Source organism: Podarcis vaucheri (genome assembly GCF_965113315.1).
Source record: "Podarcis vaucheri genome assembly, chromosome: 1".
Taxonomy (NCBI): Eukaryota; Metazoa; Chordata; class Lepidosauria; order Squamata; family Lacertidae; genus Podarcis; species Podarcis vaucheri.
Genome location: NC_138759.1, coordinates 113,149,107 through 113,162,240, shown reverse-complemented (window position 1 = coordinate 113,162,240; position 13,134 = coordinate 113,149,107). Strand labels below are relative to the sequence as shown.

The window sequence follows — 13,134 nt, the reverse complement described above, 5'->3', positions numbered from 1 at the left end:
CAAAGAGACAAGCAGGGAATAGTGCAAGCAAACAGAATCCTACAGCATGCAGCACTACCACCAATCCTACTTCAGATTCTCAAGGCAATAATCTGGACCATTCACAAGCCTGAAGACTTGTAGCTAACCTAAACTCACAGCTCTTTCCCATACTCTGAAAATTCAAATTGCTTCTGGCTGTTTTTCTATCCCTTCCCTGTAAACCAACATTCTTTTCCCCCGAGGAAGGGTAGAAGATTTGCTCCAAATGCAGAAGGTCCTATATTAGATCCCCAGCATCATCAAATACAGCTGGGAATGTTTCCTATCTGAAATCATGGAGAGTCGCCACTCCTAGTCAGGGTAGAAAATTGTCTCACTCTGCATAAGGCAGCTTCTTCTGTCCCTGTTTTCTATGTAGAAATTCATCCAAGTTGGAGATAAATGCATGCTTCAAAAACTTTATGCAGCACTTTGTGCGTCTATGTCATGCCCAACTTCTTGCAGTGTAAATCTTAGCAAGAATACTCGCTGGCTGTATCCAAAAGTATTGTGTGTTTTACTTTTTATATTGTTTTATAAAGGATCCCATGTGATTCCGATAATTCTTGTACATAATTCTAACATGAGTCAAGTTTTAAATAACAAAATGCTGTGTGAATAAAATGATTTTTAAATTAAAAAAAGAAAGAAATTCATCCAAGTGAATCTGATGAATTGTGGTTTGTGAGTTCTTTGCCTACTGTGCACCAATTTCCCAATTTACTCTGTTGTTTCAGTGTCTCATTGCATCAGGATGTGAGTGCAAATCTTTGCAAAAGTTGGTTACTAAAAGCACATAGAAAAAAAAGCAACACATAATTGCTGCATCACACAACTTTCATGCAGTGCCAAACAAGTCTCACTTCCTCACAATCCACACTGAAGCACATTTCATCTAAATCAGCCCATTACCATCAAGAGAAAGATTTGGGGATTAGAATATAAGTGATTTCACATGCAAGTATACAATTCCCAGTAGTATAATGAGAGCAGAATTGGATCCCCTGGTACATATGGATAAGTTCTGTCGGTAAATAATTTCCTAGATGTTTGTGTCTTGGTCCTGAGAGAGCTTATGTCTGATGAGTCCTACTGAAATATGAATGCTTTTAATAATGAGTCTGTGAATGTGTTTGTGTGTGTAATCATTAATCAATATTAGCTCCTAGCTATTATGTTATGATCAATTGTGTGTCCTTGGATAAGGAGAAATTAAGCCAGTCACTGGTATGTATATAAAATGACAGTTTCTATTTGTGTTTCTTATTTGGAATTTCATTTCCAAACCAAGCACATAATTAACAGTTCCTTGAAAGGCTTTGGGAAAATTCTCCTTGAACCAGTGAAGGTCCAAGAGGTTTGCTGCCTGAGGCAAAGGACAAGATGCTACTCTTCCACAAAATCCCACATACAGAAGATAGTTGGACATCAATGCTGGCTGCTTCTACCACACCTGAGGTCCAGGATTAGCCACCTGAGGCAGTTGCCTGACTCCACCTAATGGTAGGGCCAGCTCTGCCTGGAACCTTATCCCACAACTGAATTATTCTCAGGCTCAATCTATATATACGTTCTGCCACAAAGGTGACTGCTTGAAGTGGAACCATATGAGTGCAGATCTGTGTGGCAAGATGGTGCCCCAGTGCCACTGCAAACTTGCTTTTCAGCGGGAAAGAGTTACCCCCCCCACCAATTGTTGCAACGATACAATCTGGTGTCATGTGGGAAGTTTTGTGGAGCCCATTCAAAAAGACCCGTTTCTAATTGGGCGGAGAGGAGGGAGAGGGAACTTCAGCATCCTATCGCACTTTCAGTGCTCACAAGAATTGTGATTAAATTTACAATTAATCCTATTTGCTAAAACGGGGTTCCCAAATTGCGGCTCATGTCTGCATTAAATAGTCATACTGATTTTCAATTGTCGTTTGATTGCTTCTTTTATTTCTTATATTGTATTTTATTGTTTTGCCATTTGAATTCCAATGCACTCACGAGTTTGGGGTGGCGGTGGCAGCTTGGGAGAGGGAATTATTCGTGATAACTTGTAGAGTTCCATTTCTACAAAGGTGTGCCAGGCACTTACATTACTTAGGACTGGGCCAGATTTTCCCCAGTCATTACTGGTATTTCAAAGGTGGAATTAATGGGGGGGGGGGGATTTCTGAAAGGCAGCGGTTTGTCCTGGATCTTAGACAAGTTAATTGAAAAATCACTTTTTGTGTGTGTATTTGTAAAAAAAGGCTCAACAGCTTTCAGGGTGTCCTGCTTTTTACTTTTTGAATTATGGCAAGCCTATATTACATAGCTTTTGACATGTGCTGAAAATGTATCTTGCTATCCTGGCCTTTGACACCTGATAAATATATTTAGGACCCACCCCATTCCCTTGATCAAAATCTGTTTTAACTTTTTTAATATTGTATTTTGAAATTATTGCACGCCCTTGAACCTCATGGTGAATGGCTGGCGAGAAATGTAATAAATAATGGTAATAGTAATATTACTGAAATTTGGACAATTATTTTGGATGCATTCCTCAAGTCAACTTATAAAACAATAGCAAAATAATAATGTAAGTTAGGCAAAAGCCATCGTCTGCCCCCACAGTACTTAGGAGTTGAAGCTGAACTGTTCAGGCACTATTGTTACTGAATAATAATGATATGCAAAGTACTAGAAAGAAATTAACAGTTAAAGCCTATTTCTCATCTGAAATATAGCAGTTAGCTGCTGGAAGAACAGCCCCCCCTTTGCCTTTGTGGAAGAAAATAAGGATGTTCAGCGTATGCATTATAAATATTCCAAATAAAGCTGTTCTTTAAATGTTACGTTAAATTGGATTTGTTTGAATAGAGTATGAATTCATTATGTTCACTGCAAGACTTCAGTTTACTTTGTGGTAATAAAGCTGAGAAATAATTGAACCAAGCTGGTATTAAACACAAGAGATCTAGAGCCATGTTTCAAGAACAAGTTTCAGATGTGAGAAGTGAAAGTTGACGTTGGGTGGGGGGAAGAGAGGGAAGAAGGCATAAAGATGTCACGACCCAAAGTTCTCCCTTTAAGAAAAAGAAAAGAAGAGTTATGCAGCCCCGTTCAAAGCTTAGCAGATGCCGCAATGCACAAATCTGAACTTGTCTAACTGTGGAATGTCCCATTCACTTTGACGGGGGGGGGGTATAGTTCGCCTATAGTTGAGTTGCCTAGTTCTGGTGGCTGCTTCTACTTGGTCTCCAGCCCTTGATTTCTGGTCCTTGCCGTCTTCATTAGGGAACTGCCTCCAGAAGAAGTGTTGGGTGGGGGGCATTTTGAGGGTGACTAAACTGCTTCTGGCACAATGAAACACTGTGACGGAAATCAGAGCACACGGAAACACTGCTTACCTTCCCGCCACAGCAGTACCTATTTATCTACTTGCATTGGCATGCTTTCGAACTGCTAGGTTGGCAGGAGCTGGGACAGAGCAATGGGAGCTCACTCTGTCGTGGGGATCCGAACCGCCAACCTTCTGATCTTCAAGCCCAAGAGGCTCAGTGGTTTAGACCACAGTGCCACCCCCCTTTTAGGTTACTCAGAGCTGGACCATAAAGAAGGCTGATTGCTGAAGAATTGATGCTTTTGAATTATGGTGCTGGAGGAGACTCTTGAGAATCCCATGGACTGCAAGAAGATCAAACCTATCCATTCTTAAGGAAATCAGCCCTAAGTGCTCACTGGAAGGACAGAGACTCCAATACTTTGGCCACCTCATAAGAAGAGAAGGCTCCCTGGAAAAGACCCTGATGTTGGGGAATATGGAGGGCACAAGGAGAAGGGGATGACAGAGGACAAGATGGTTGGACAGTGTTCTCAAAGCTACCAGCATGAGTTTGACCAAACTGAGGGAGGCAGTGGAAGACAAGAGTGCCTGGTGTGGTCTGGTCCATGGGGTCACGAAGAGAACAAATGACTAAACAACAACAATGCCATCAGCATTGGGGCTATTTTGGATGGGAAGCATTGAATACTGTTACTTGGACCATTGCTAAGCTTTATGCTCATTTTAACGTGCAATTGTAAAACCGCCTGTCAATTGTTAGCATGTTGTGATACTATAACTTCATTGGGCTGGTTTGGAGGCTTCCTCCCCCTTTTTCATAGTACAAGCGTATACCTCAAGCCTGCTGATATCTTCCTGCTTTATGTGCATTGTGCTATTTTGGTCACTGAAGCAACAGACCTCATGGTAGGACACCAGAAACAGAGGAAAGCCACTACATATCAGAGACATTTGCGCTGAGCACTATGCTACAAGGCTGAAGACAGTCACATTCCTTGAAGTCTTATAGGAACTCATGGAACATATTTGCGGAGTTGTGGACTAGCAGATTATCTCGCTGTTCTCTTAAGATATCTGTTGTGCAGCTCACACAGGTTTCCAAGTGAGACAGCCGCAAATTAAGACATGATGCATTTGTAACTCCCTGTGACACGTTATTCAGTCTTCTGCATAAGTTATGAAATAAGACAGAACAGCTCTTTATTATTTATGGAAGATCGTTGTTCATACAGAAAGCTGTAACATTTTGAAGCTGATGAGTGTTCCTGTAACTTTCTCTTTACTTCATAATGCAGCATTAAATTTTGTGGCTATTTCAGGTTTCTACAAGGCATCTTGTAGGGTAGTCATTTCATTTTGATTGTTTTATTTATTTTTGCCTTTTGGCACTGTTGGCTGGAAGTTGTGGGAGGCAAGTTTTCCCCCCTCCGGACGAGCCAGTTTTCAGACCAGTTTAGCAGGAGTGGCTCACCAGAGGTTGTTGGACCCCCAACTCCCATAATTCCCAGCCTGCATGTCCAGTAGATGGGAGTTGTAGCTGAACAACATCTGGAGGGAGGCCACAGGCTCCTCACCCCTTTTTTCAAGGGGAGCAGATGTAGGAATCATTTATAGGTCAGGCTGTTGGCAAAATAAGAGCAGGAGGAACAAATTCAAAGTTCTAAATCCATCTCATACTTCCACCTGAGTTATGAAAAGCATTCAATACGTTATATACCCAGTTAGCAGAAAATGCTACAACTGTGCATCCTTTTTGAGATCTTGTAGAATGGTTTCCTTTTGCTTGTGCATTACCAAGCATTATTAGTTTGTTGCCGTATCTACAAATACTTTTGATCTGATCAATCTCATTCTGCTGCTCTGGGTTCCTTTGGAAGGATATATTTAACAAATATATAAACAAATAAATGAGTATGTTCAACCAACAAGCCATGAAGCATGAAGGAGGTGGAGAAGGCGAAGGTAATTTAGTGAATTTGAACTGAAGGAAGGCAGGACAGAGGAGGAAAAGGCGAAATTGCGCTGAAGGAAATGGTGCAAGTTGATGAGGGAGACGGTGGTGGAAGAGATTTGGCTATGAAGGCAATGGTATTCAAAGCGATTCAAGGTGATGGTATTCAAGGTATATTGCAAAACCTGAGGAGAGGCTCTTGAATACTGCTTTGTTGGTATCTTTGGTGCTGTGAAAACCGTGTAAAGAAATGGTACCAGTCTGGCCTGCTTAGAAGGAAATTTTCCTGTTAGGCTCTGGAAACAATTCTTTCAGACTGAGCTGTTTTGTGACACTGGTTTGTCACATTTGATGTGTCTAGAGATGGAATTTTGTGTGGGGTTTCTTGCCATCCCTGCTGTATTTTCTCCTCTCTTGGGGTGCCACCAGACTGTCACTATTTTGAGGAAAGAAACCGAGCACATAAAAGCGGATTAAAGTGCCCTGTGGTTCGAGTGCAAGAAATTCACTTAAAAAGCAAACAAACCCAGACTTTTGCAGTTTGAAAAGTATGTGGGGGTGGGTGGGGCATGGGCAGTGGCGTAGCATGGGTTGTCAGCACCCGGGGCAAGGCAAGTAATTTGCGCCCCCTAACCCATGGATTTGCGCCCCCTAACCTGTGGATTTGTGCCCCCTAACTCTAACCCCCAGATGTTGCGCCCGGTGGGGCTGGCCCCCCCTGCACCCCCACGCTACGCCACTGGGCATGGGTGAACACCCCTCAAGTAAATCTGGGTGAATGCTCATTGTTTCACAACTGCCCTGCAAACAAATCATAACAAATGGACAATAAAGGCTGCTATGCTGCAGAAGCTTTGCGCCAGCAAATCAGGATGAATGCTCAATAAATAGGTGATGTGGAGGAGCCCTTGGCTGTGTGTTCCGGGGCCCAGTCAAGAAGGCCACCAAAATGTGCCCCTACCTTATAGATCTTTACGATAGAATGATTAGCAGGGCAAAGAATCATCCTGTGTTCAGATGAAGACAGGTTCAGGAAAGACTCAAAGCCATCGAGGTGATCTCATTTCACGCTACTTAAGTTAAAAGCCACCTTGCAGCCATAAAAGCAGCACAGCTTCTAATATCCTTTCCCTCCTTTCTCTAAAAGTTTATATTACAGCCTTCCCGTTGTAAATCCAACCCTTTGCCTATGTCTTCATTCTCCAGTTACTCTGATCAATATATATGAGGCATTTAGAATGAGTATTCAAGACCCCAAACTGAACCACCTCGTATGCGTTCCCAAAGCCCTACTTATTCAGTTCGGGGATTTTAATGGGTATTGCAGACCACGGGAACCCCCATTCAGAGGCAGCTGCGCTAAACTCTAATCTAAAATGGTAGGGTGACTTAAAGACACACACGCACACTCAAGCAACTGCAACTGCAACTGAGTTTCACTGCTGTTGTTTCCTCATTCCCCTTTCCTTAGGTAACTGTGCTTCCTTTGTTTGTCTCTGCCAAATGCTTAGTTCATTAATGGTGGAGAACTGCATCTGCAATACATTATACAAGGCATGAACAGGACAAATGTGAGAAATGACTCCATAAATAATGAAAATTGACATTATTACAATGTGCCAAAAAAGCAGCTAAACCAGGACTTCATCAAAGTATATCATACTAATAATGATATAATTCACAATGAATAATTTATCTGATGAATTTAGCCCCTATTTCTCTGCTGCTGTAATACTAGTAATTAGCCTGTGATTTCCCAACATCATTCAAATTTATTTGACTTTTTTGTTATGGATTGATGGCAGTTAGAGGAAAACACATCTCACAGAGCTTGACTATAGCAGCTCACTTCACTTAATTGCTGCGGACATCTGTGCTGGGATGACTCCCCTCCACACCTTCCTTTTAACTGGAAACTTCAAATCCCTGCCCCCGCTTTTTTAAAAATCTGGTCTAAGGGACCAGAGTTTATGGTGTTGATTCTCAAGTGCAAAATACAAGGAAACAAAAAGACACAAACTACTACAGTGCAATAAAAGAATATGACCTCATGAAATACAAAAGCTAACATTTGACACCAGCTTAGAGAAACTCTGTGAATAATGTAAAAGTAAGGCACACGGGTGGCGCTGTGGGTTAAACCACAGAGCCTAAGGCTTACCGATCAGAAGGTCGGCGGTTCGAATCCCCGTGACGGGGTGAGCTTCCGTTGCTCAGTCCCAGCTCCTGCCAACCTAGCAGTTCAAAAGCACGTCAAAGTGCAAGTAGATAAATAGGTACCACTCTGGCGGGAAGGTAAACGCCGTTTTCGTGCACTGCTCTGGTTTGCCAGAAGTGGCTTAGTCATGCTGGCCACATGACCCGGAAGCTATACACCGGCTCCCTCGGCCAATAAAGCGAGATGAGCGCCGCAATCCCAGAGTCGGCCATGACTGGACCTAATGGTCAGGGATCCCTTTACCTTTTAAGGCACAATTGGACATCCTTGTCAAACTCTATTCCCTCCAGATTTATTATTATTTTTTCAAGGGCAACAGTTTGTGCAGGCCTCTCTTCAACTTGGGTGGAACTGCCCTGCACAGGCTGTAATTAACTGTGGCTGATGAAGTGCTCCTGCAATCTTAGACTGCATCATATGCACCAGCAACCAGGGGCCAAGGCAGTCCACCCCCCCGATTTATTTATTTTTTGAGGGGAGTGGGCCCCCTCAATGTTCGGAGGATGTTTGGCAATGCCCCCTGGCTCTTCACCACATCAGGACATCACATCAGTTCCCTCAATCAAACTGAGAAGATGGCGCCTCTGGGCTGCATCAACAGATCCCTGCCGCATCCTGTGTGCAACCCTTGGTACCACCGATGGACAATGATCAACTGGCGTATGACCAGAGGGGGGTGACCAGGATCCCAAAGGGTCTAAAAACGAAGTCCCATGAGGAAAGTTGAAAGAGTTGAGTACAGTGGTACCTCGGGTTAAGAACTTAATTCGTTCTGGAGGTCTGTTCTTAACCTGAAACTGTTCTTCACCTGAGGTACCACTTTAGCTAATGGGTCCTTCCGCTGCTGCTGAGCCCCTGCTGCACGATTTCTGTTCTCATCCTGAAGCAAAGTTCTTAACCCGAGGTACTATTTTTGGGTTAGCAGAGTCTGTAACCTGAAGCGTCTGTAACCTGAAGTGTCTGTAACCCGAGGTACCACTGTATGTTTAATCTGGAAAAAGGGGGAGGTTAAGGAAGGACACAAGAACAGTCTCCAAGTAACTGAAGTGCTGCCATGCAAAACAGGGAGCGGGCTGTTGTTCTCAGCTGTTCCAGAAGGCAGGATTGGATCCACTGGGTGAAAATTGCACAGTAGGAGAAACTTCCTAATGGGAAGACCTGTCTGCTTCAGGATGTGGTGGGTTCTCCCTCATTGGAAATGTAATAAGCTAAGACTGGATTGCCATCTTGCACCGAGCAAGGGTCAGACTAACTGACTTCCAAGCTCTCTTGCAACTCTTAACGATTCTGTTCTCAATCGTTATTTTCCTCTTTAACTGTTTTTTTAAAAATATCTACTTCTGTTTACTCATTTTAAATAGTTTTTAAACAGCAACTTCTGCTTTAATGTCAGCTTTGTAGGTTGTCATGCACCTCGATAGGTTACATAATCCTTCAGAAAAAATCTATCTGTTTTATCTAGCAATGAGCAGCAGAGGATACAATAGCTCTGAAATCCCTTGGCATGTTCGGCAGTGTTGGCCAAATTGGCAGCTGTCAGATACATACTGTTAGGCTCAATTTACTATTCTGTTTTCATGCAAACTGACACACAGCAGGTTGCATGTCCTTTTCTGAAACATTTCTCCCAGGTGCTGGCTTCTGTGTTCCCCAAAATGCCCAAATAATTCCCTTGGGAACAGTTAGAGGGAAATATTTCAGGAATCAGTCAGAAGTAAGGGATTTCTTGCAGTATTAATGAAATGTTATAGTGCAAAACGAGAAGCAGCGTTCATGATATATGAACCTAACAAACTCCAGCATATTGAGATGCCATTTTAATAAGCATACAGAACTGCTTTACAATGCCAGATGTGCATAAGAATAGGTGTGTGTGTGGGGGGAATCAAATCTTTGTACATGACGGATAGCTTAGTTGGTAAAGCAGGAGACTTAATCTCAGGGTTGTGGGTTTGAGCCCCACGCTGGGCAAAAGATTCCTGTATTTTAGGAGATTGGAGTAGATGATCCTCGTTGTCCGTTCAAACTCTCCAATTCTGTGATTCTATCTTATGCCCAGAAGGTTTCTGAGGAAATGAAGCCTTGTTACTTTGCTACACAATGCCCCAAACCACCCAACACGTTTCCAAATGCATTTTTTTTAAATAAAAAAGAGGTACTTTTCAGCGACTATTGTCAACACCCAAGGTATCTTTCTTGCTGTACTGTTGCACCCCATCATCTGTTGCTACCCCTGGTGTAATGGTTAGAGTGTTGGACTAGGATCTGGGAGACAAGGGTTTGAATCCCCACTCAACCATGAAGCTCAATAGGTGACCTTTGGCCAGTCACCATCTCTTACCTTAACCTACCTCAGAGGGTTGTTGTGAGGATGAAATGGGGAGGAGGAGAACCACGTACAACACTTTCAGATCCTTGGAAGATAAATGAAACAAACAAACAAACTACAAACATTTGGGCCCCCAGGCACTTTGGGCTTGGGCTCCAAAGTTCAACTGTAACACCACCACTGGCTTAGGTTGTGAGACAGTAGCTCATCCATGATGACCACCCAATGGGCTTCATGGCTGAATGGAGGTCCTAGGTCTCCCTAGGCTGACATTCACAGTGGGTATACTACACTGGGTCACAACATTCACAGCACTGCTTTGTGTTTAGACTGCTGTAAGCTGCTGGTAGGAATGTTTGGTGGCGACACACTTTATCTTAATGCACAAAGCAAGTGCCACATGCCTGGAGAAGTGCCCCCCAGGTACATAAAAGGGGACACTGGCGATGAAGCAAAATGATGGGCTTAGCGGCAGCCTCTGTTTCATATGCCTGTGTCAGAACCATTCCTCTCTGCGCCAAGAGCTTTGATGGACTTTTGCATTCCTGAAGACACTCAGGGCCATTAGGAAGAAAACAAATGCCACTGTTTGCTGCTCAATGAAGCCTAACATTAAAGGCTGATGTCCGTGGTGTGTGAATCCAATTAGCAATTTGATCAATGTTCTCAGTGCGAACGGTTGATATCATACAGAGGCCCTTATTCCAGAAGCCCATTGTAAATTTAGCACAGTTCGTTACAATGCAGATGGGCACACTGTTGCAAATGTTCTCGTTATTCACTGTTTGTTTTTATTTACTATTTTAAGCAAGAAGTTTCTGTTTCTCATCAGGGGTAGCTACCAGCTTTTGTGTAAGGAAGAGAAAACCAGAAGCATCATTACTCTCAACTCGAGACAGCCCTACAGATATCTTTCTGCTGTACTGAAGAAACATTTCAGCACATCGATGTCACAGCTATCTGCTGGCATATTTATCTTGGATCAAGGAGCTTTGCTCCCTCTTCTGAAGCCCACCTCTCTCCATGTCAGAGGTACCAGACAACACAATGTTACAGCAGCAGAGACAGCTGTAGAAGGGAAGAGGGAGAAGAGGAAAGGGCAGAGGAGCCTGCACTTTTGTTAAGGCACAACAATTGGATGACCAACCTGCTGTGGATGTGTGTCCCCATTTCGGCATGCGTCGGCATCCATGTCGATTACATGTGCGGATCTTCCAGTCGCTGGACTGAGGTAGATAAATGCACAGGGCTTAGACAACCCCACAAGTTCCCCTTGAGCAACAGACTTTTCCAGAACTGCTTTGCTGGGAACCAGGCTTGGTTTGAAAACAACAAAGACTCCGGGGACTTCCGAAGGAAGGGCTTTGGCATTGTCTAATGATTTAGGCAGAGCTTTATTTCACACTTCATTTAGTTAGATGATTGGGACTGGAAATGAAGAGTAGGGGAAACGTGCCAATCTCTTTTAAATGACTTACTGTGTGTGGTTTTTATCGTCATGTCCCCTTCTGGGTTCCAGTGCAAGTTCTGGCTGTTTTGTCAGACCATCTCCTTAATTTATTATAATTAGTTGCTGCTGCTGCTGTTATTTTCCAGTTAGAAGATGTGCCTTCACTACCAGGATTGGGTATATATGTATTTTTTTAACGAGTAAGCCAATTGAACCTTGGTGGATTAGAGAAGAGAGGCTTTCATAAGATGCTTAAAAGTACAAGAGAGAGGGGTGGCAATGTACAGGCCTCTCCCCTGCTCAGCAGAAGAGGTAAAACCCACATAGGCACATAGGGTGAAGGTCTAGTTTTTCACTTTATGAGAAATCAAGTGATGCACATGTATGTGTGTACCTGTCAGGAGGTGGAGTCAGGAGCAGGTCAGCAATATGTTACAGACTGTTTGGATGCAGATGAGTGGTGCGAGGCATCAGCTGTGGATGAAGGCTCAGAGCCAGGGGACTGATGGTGGGACGATGGTGAGTGGTCAGAGGGAGAAGAGGGAGGAGACTGGGAGGAGGAGGTGTCAGAAGAGGCAGCAGGGTTTAGTGAGCAGGAAGAAGCTTGGGCAGACAGCAGCCCTGTTTCAGAGGTAGGAGAGGAAGGGGGCCAGGAGACCGAGATGACGTAGGCTGCTGAAGAATCCAGGGAGTCTCCTCCTGCTGTGACCAGCTCCCCTCTTGGCTGGTCTCCCAGAACATGCAGAGAAGTGAAAAGAGCAGAGGAGAGATTGGTTGCGAGCAGACACAGCCTCTAATTGCTTGGGGGGGAACCTTGGAGAGGAGGGGACTTAGGTAGCTGTGGGAAGGTGAGGACCTTCAGTCCTCACAACTGCCTCGTTGGGGCAAGACCTACTGAGAAGAGTTGCTTGCACTGTTTTGGTTTCTTTGAACAAAGAGCTAACTCAACAGGCACTGGGTGCTTTCTTGTTTTATTGCGAGGATATGGGAACCACATACCCACAGAGCCTCTGCTGAAAGTTGCTTGAGAATTGTTCTGCCGCTGAACTGAGTGCAGTTAGCTCAACGGTACAGCATCTGCTTTCCGTGCAGAAGGTGCCAGGTCTGTTCCCTGCACTCCTGCCTGAAAATCCTGGAGAGATGATGCCAGTCAGTGTGGACAATACTGAACCACATGGACCAATGGTCTGACATGGTACAAGGCAGCTTCCTTTGTGCCTTCTGGCTCTCATCCTCCCATGGCAGTCAATCCACACACACCACAATGACATCTTCTCCGACTCCATCCAGTCAAGAGTTTAATAATCTAGCAGGGGAGAGTAGGGTGCTGTTCATCTAATAAAAAAGGGATAATCACGAGCAGGAGTTGAAGATTACACACTCCATGAGCCTTGCTTGTTTAATCGGCAGGTTTTGTAGTGTACAATAAAGCTCGGTGCAGAGAGGCATGTAGCTTTTACCATTACTGCATTCAGGCAGGTGACTATGTAGTAAAATTTTTAAAAAGTGCACCTGCAAGGACAGCCTTGGCGAGTATAAGCAGATTAGTAGCAAAGACCTTGGTTTGCCTCCTCTCCGCTTTAAAGGAGATGTTGGAAAATGGCAGTGCTCTGCACTTGAAAGACCAAGAACCAAGTTCATGCGAGGCAATTTTATGGTCAGAAACAACGAAAGCTCTTCCAACTCTTCTTCTGCCCCCCTTTTTTTTTGCAGCGGAATAAATTCCTGGTCCAGAAGATATTAGTGAGCTTTGGCTGTGCTGAAGAATTTGAGATAAGGAAGGGAAAAGAGAAATGCTAGATCTGTATTTCCCCTTATTTTTTCCACATAGTTCCATGTTGCAACC

At 43.9% G+C, this 13,134-nt stretch overlaps 2 protein-coding genes across 5 annotated transcripts in view; one reads left to right on the top strand and one right to left on the bottom strand.

Moving 5' to 3' along the window:
- B3GALT1 (beta-1,3-galactosyltransferase 1) overlaps positions 1-13,134 on the bottom strand; it is a 344,225-nt gene that overhangs the window by 47,878 nt on the left and 283,213 nt on the right. The gene's annotated exons all lie outside the window — the stretch shown is intronic.
- LOC309540299 (uncharacterized protein) overlaps positions 1-13,134 on the top strand; it is a gene marked incomplete at its 5' end in the record, with an annotated part of 84,727 nt that overhangs the window by 70,410 nt on the left and 1,183 nt on the right. The gene's annotated exons all lie outside the window — the stretch shown is intronic.